This window comes from Nematolebias whitei, chromosome 9, assembly GCF_014905685.2.
Source record: "Nematolebias whitei isolate Nwh7 chromosome 9, NemWhi1, whole genome shotgun sequence".
Taxonomy (NCBI): Eukaryota; Metazoa; Chordata; class Actinopteri; order Cyprinodontiformes; family Rivulidae; genus Nematolebias; species Nematolebias whitei.
In genome coordinates this window covers 27,267,555-27,273,826 of record NC_056506.1, presented here as the reverse complement: position 1 = coordinate 27,273,826, position 6,272 = coordinate 27,267,555, and the positions used below count along the sequence as shown (strand labels likewise).

The following is a 6,272-nucleotide window of genomic DNA, read 5'->3' as shown; positions in this document are numbered from 1 at the left end:
ATGCCACACGTTAATGCTGGAGCACAGGATGCTCTCCACTGCACACCTGTAGAAGGAGGTGAGGACTGAGCTTCCCAGTCCAGCTCGTCTCAGCCGCCTGAGGAAGTAGAGTCTCTGATGAGCTTTCTTGATCAGGCTGGTGGTGTTGTTGCTCCAGCTGAGGTTGACGTTCAGGTGCATGCCCAAGTACTTGTAGCTGGAGACCACTTCCACCGCAGATCCTCCTATGTTCAGTGGGGGGGTAGGTGTGGTTCCGTCTGAAATCCACAATCATCTCCTTTGTTTTCTTCACATTGATGTGGATGTTGTTCTTCCTGCACAGTGCCTGAGCGACTCTGCAGGAGTTGTGGAATGAGTGCCTTAATGTTTTCTTTATCTGTGTGAAAGTTACACATCTTTTATTTATCACAATGTGAACATACATTTACGAAACATCAGCAAATGTGCACAGCCTGTATCTCACACTTAGTTTAAAACATGACATGCAGAAACTATTTTTTGGATTTCAGTAAATGTGCTCATATTAAGACAGAAAATCTTCGATGTAATTCTAATTTTAATCCAGAATGTAACTCAGTAGTAACAGTCTTGCTTATTCATCAGTTGTGTTTTAGTTGAAAACATCCAAGTCGTGCTCTGATGATTTTAAGTCTTTATCCATTAACTGTCGTTACAGATCACAGCACATCCACAACAAATCAAACAGCACTATTAGAACCAGCATTTGTTTATGTCAATGTCAATTTTCATTTACATTAAAAAAAACACTAGTATAATAAAAAAAAGGGGTAAAAACACAACTAAAACAAGAAGATAGCACAACTGCAAACTTCTGATGGAACTCAAACTGAACTTGAATTAAAAGCCAGTGGAAAAAAACACGAGTTTTCAGATGTGATTTAAAAGATTGTACGGACTCTGTAGTACGAATATCAAGCGGCAGGTTGCTCCAGAGTCTGAGCGCTGCCACCACAAAAGCCTGATCCGCTCCACGCTTTAATTTATCCCTGAGCTGCACAAAGAGCATCTGACTAGAAGATCTCAGTGCTCTGTTTGGGTTATAAAAGGTCCATTAAATATATGGGTGTCCAGCCCTTTAAAACTTTTAAAGTAAGTAATTGAACCTTAAAATCAATACGAAAATGAACAGGCAGCCAGTGTAAATCTGCTAAAACCTTCTGGTACCTGTTAAAACATGTGTAGCAGTTTTCTGGACTAGCTGCAGGCCAATTGTTCAAGACCAGCATATCAAGAGTTGCAGTAGTCCAGTCTAGAGGGGATAAATGCATGGATAAGAGTTTTGAATTAATTTAAAAAACAGTTTTGCAGCAAACTTAAAAGAAAAAATGCAACATACAGTGAAAATATGTGTATTTATTTGTGGCTTTTTTAATTTAACCTGCTCACAGGTGATGCCAGGAATCTGCGTCAGGAGTGTTACACGTCCCAGAGACTGAGGAGTGGGAGGGACTCGAACCTCACATACATCCTGAGAGCTGATCATGAGTTCTACTGCACCAGCACCACTCCCATTAACCATAAGGTGACTGTGAACTGAAGCTGGCATTGTAACGCAGAGCAGTTTATGAGTCATAGGAGCAGATTTACACTAAGTATGGCTCTGTGTTAAACACTGTTTTTGGTGTAAATCAGTGACTGTCAGTAATTATTGTGGCTGTACAATGTAAAGTTGATTTTACACAGTGGTATTTGCACCTACATCTGTATCTAAGCCACATTATTCTTGTTTTAAACAATAGATACACACGTTTGAATTTATTATGGTTTTTCACCAATTCTCACAGGGTCAAGATTATGCATACTTAAATGGATGCCTCGACTAATTTTTGGATAAATATCCTACAGCAAGCTGCTGTCGTGTTTGTAGATTTTTCCTGAACCCAAGATGCAGACAACTCAGATTCAGAGGCTTGATAAAAAATGTATTTAATAATAAACAAAAGAATGAGCTGACTTGGCAGCAAAAACACACAAAATAATCTCTGAATACATGAGTGTGAGAGGATCTGTGTGTTATTTGATTTTCTAGTGTCGTCTGTCCCACCCTCCTCCGTGCTTTTTCCCCATGTGATCATCTCCAGCCACTCCCACCTGTTCCTCATTGTCTTTTCCTCAGGTGTCTGTCATTATCTGTTGGTAGTGTCTCTGAGTTCCTCCTTGTCTGTGCATTGTCCTGTAAGGTGTCTGGTTCTGTCTCCCTCCATGCCTTCTCATTCCTTTATTTCTGTGATTATTGCTGCCACGTCAACCATTTATTTTCTGTTAATAAATATTACTTTTTATTTACCCTGCGAGTTGCCTACCTGCACCTTGGGTTCAACAGACACCACCAGAATCCTGATAGAGGGAGCAAACACGACCAATCGTAGGAAACACAAAGCACGGACAGGGAAGTAACACAATGACACAATTTCAAGATACACTAATGACAGACAATTACAATTACCTGGGGAGACAACGAGTATCAGGTGAGAGTGGCAAGGCTGGAGCAGAATATCATAAAGGAAAAACACAGGGGAAGACTGAAGTCATCAGAACGCAGGAATCACAAGAAATCTGAATAAAAATATCACAAAAACACTGAATCCTCATGGCTGCACCTTAAACACACTTTTTATTCCCATCAACAGGTTTCTGGCATAATTCGGAGGGATAAAGTAAAGTGCTATGTGTTGTCATCATTGTTATGTTCCCATACAAAGACAAAATTGGCTCTCTGCATTTAACCCATCACACCTGGGATACATCAGGTGGAGCAGTGGGCAGCCATGTAAGCACCCGGGGAGCAATTCGGGATTAGGTGATACTGACCACTCTTCTCCTTAACATAATTAAAGTTAATTTCAATTGGCTGGTTTTCTGGCACATGCCTGGCTTTTAAACAGAGTCCACACATTGTAACACGGTTGGTATTGGAGCTTTGGAAGGGTAATTCCAGAAGCTTAAAGTTAGCCTCATTTATCCAGTCAGAATTAAATGAACCTTTATTTATTCAAGTTAGTCTCATTGAATCACGAGGACTCATTTACAAGAGAGACTTGTTTTAGACAGACAACATTTAAAGTACAGACAACAATTCAACAAAAAGCAATTAAATCAAATAAAAGAAGTTATAAACACAGTTGAATCAAAATGCCATATACAACAAAGTAAAATACTGAAAACAAGAACAAATTTGCTTTGATATTTTTATTGACATTATCAAATGTTTAAAATTCCTTAGAAATATCAAAGTTGAGAGCTTCAGTTCTTGTTGCAAGGTGTTCCAGGTTGCAGAAGCAGAGTAAGAAAAGGCCTTTTTGCCAAGTTCAGGCTGCACTGATTGGATGCTGCAGGTAATGATTGGCTGAGAGCGCACACTGTAGCTGCACTGACGACGTGACATGTGGGAGGAAGGCAGCAGACCAAGGAGGGATTTATACTATGAAGCTGTACCAGTGTGAGAGCCTACATGTAGATAATGATGACCAACTGAACAATGAGTACAGAGTGCAGTGATGGGTACGGTAGTTACAACCAGTTATGAATCAGTGCACCATGATAGACAGCATGCAACATCTGCATGGAGCTGGCAGGAGCGTTCATGTAAATAGTGTCACCATAGTTAATGTCCAGAAAGTAGTAGCTACAAGGCGTTTCTTGGCATTCGGAGTTAAACAAGATCTATTTCTGAAAAAGAAACCCAGTTTCAATTTCAGTTTCTTTATCAAGCTTTCAACATGCGGCTTAAAAGAGAGATTTGCATCAATTAAAATTCCCAAATATTTGTAAGAATCCACAAACTCAATAGGAACGCCATGCATGGATGAGAAAGGAGGAAGAGCTGCTGGCGCCAGCTGTTTGAAAACAACATTCAGTTCCGATGTGTGTTTGAACCTCATTTTACTGTTGCACTGTGTCCACGTTTCAAATGCTTAGCTGTTGGTTTGAGGTGAAGTTGAAAAGATTTGAGAAAGTCCTCCTGCTTTTTTATTTCATCCACTTTGTGCTATTTACTAGGAACCCAGCATGATGCTACCATCACCATGCTTAACTGTTGGTATGACCTTAGGTTTGAAGATCTATACCTTATCACCTCCAAACATACTTCATGACGTTGTGACAAAATAGTTCAATCTTCATCTTGGCTGCCCATAAAGGTTTTCTCCACAATTTGGCTTGTCCATGTGGGTAGCAAGTATAGGTGTGGCTTTTTATTAGCAGAGGCTTCGTTCCTGGTTGCCCCTCTTTCACTCCATGTTTATGTAAAGCTGGCTTCACTGTGGCCAGAGACACTGGTGTTGCATCTGTTTCCTGTTCATGGAAGACTTCAGAGCTCAGGGGTTCCTGGGTTGTTCCTACACATCATAACCTATTTCTATTCTCTTTTAAACCGTAACTCACTTCATTGAAGGTTTCATTCAGTCATTACATAACATAAAAATGTTTCATAATGATGTGATATGTTCTTCTCAGCTCCACTTTAAGCATGAAGAAAGCTCCAGCCACATCAATTCAGTCCTGGACATGAGCTATGGTAAACACTGGGATGAGATGAACAACAAACACACACTCCTCCTGAGCCAGTCCTTCAAAAACCAGTCTACGCTAAATCACACCAACTACATCTTTGAGGTAAACCAACTGGAATAACCTTTATAATAACCATATTTCTTTATTTAGAGACTAACATTATTTTCCCTGATGTTATTCTAGTTCAATCTCCAGATGCCAACAAAACATTTAAACTACAGGACTCATCTTATGCACTCCCACCTCATGAAGCTTGGTTCTGACAGCAGCACTCATTTACAAATCAATTACAATGACCTCATGCCCCTCGTGGCCAGATTAGACTGGAAAAGCTCTCCAAAAGACTACCTTCGAAAAAAATGGGAGGGTAAAAACACATTTTTTGTTATCTTTGCATGAATCTTTTTTTTTAGCTACATATGAACACTAATCTTCCTCCTTATCATCCAGGCACATTTAACATGGACACACCGTGGCTGTATGTTTACACCACCTACAAGCTGAGTTGGCTGCAGCTCCACACCCTGCAGCTCACCTTGGAGCTCACAGCCAGCAAGTGGCTGACTGTTCGTGACCTCGTCCTTCAGGGTTTTTACAGGGACAGGAGCCAAGAGAAGGAGGCCCGTCTGGAGATTTACACACCAGCTGTCAGTTACCTACAAGTAAAGATCAACTAATTTGCTCAGTCTGATCAGTCAAGTATCATCTATTTGCAGTTTGTCTACATGTTCATTAAAATAGTCATACAATTATGGTAAAATGATTACATACATACATACACACACGCGCGCGCGCGCGCGCGCGCGCACACACGCACGCACACACACACACACACACACGCACACACACACACACACACACACACACACATACATACATACAGCAATCCTTTGGTCTACAGAAGAGCTTACAGTCAACTCAATGACTGCAAGGTGCCTAGGTCCTGTGGCTACAAAACAAGCTCAAATCCTCAGCTTTCCACCACCTTGCTTAACAATTGGTATTGGGGTGTGTGCTGTAAGGCTGTTTGTTTTTCATCAAACATCAGAATCAGAATAAACTTTATTGGCCTTGCACCGAGATACAACGCGAATATGTACGTACAGTCGTCTGAAAGATGGGCGGAGTGCACGAAGCTGCAACTATAGAAAGCGTGGCCTTCTTATCCTTATCAGTTAATATTCTTAGATAGGAAAAGGGAGAGAAACATGAGGGTAGATAGTGGTATTAGAAAAAAAGATCTTTCACATCTTGTCTATCAGGACACGATTTGAGACATCAAAAAAACTCTACCAACAAGCACAATTAAAACATGATTACATTTGCATTTGACATCAAGGTGTTGAGATTTGTCCATAAGCATTTTTTCAGATCAGCCACCGTTTCTGAAGATGTTTCAGCCATCATTTCTGATAAGCTTGCACAGAAAGTTCTCGGGGTGGGGGTGGGGGGTGCGATAGATGAAGCTTTTGTCCTTGGGTACTCATGACCCAGGAGAAATTTGATAGTCGGCCCATCTCAGAGGCCGTCAGGGAGTCAGATTCAGATAAGCTTGATTCTTGTTTTTCTTCAGGCAGACAGATTACTTTTTTCCAGCCTTGAGTCCATCTGGACGTTCTGGTTCCAAAATGCCTAATTGTGGGATTCCATTCCACTAATCCATGCTATGAGTCTCCTTCAAGGTCGAACCCACCACGCTAACGAGTCCCAGAAGCCGCAGGTGGCCTGCGATTCTCATA

The 6,272-nt window shown here is 41.0% G+C and overlaps 1 long non-coding RNA gene across 1 annotated transcript; it reads left to right on the top strand.

Annotated features, from left to right (window-relative positions):
• The first annotated feature begins 1,465 nt into the window (after positions 1-1,465).
• Positions 1,466-4,779, top strand: LOC119414529. Its single transcript, XR_005187009.1, has 3 exons — positions 1,466-1,543; positions 4,477-4,635; positions 4,717-4,779. It is a non-coding gene; the product is annotated as an uncharacterized LOC119414529 (long non-coding RNA).
• Positions 4,780-6,272: the final 1,493 nt, after the last annotated feature.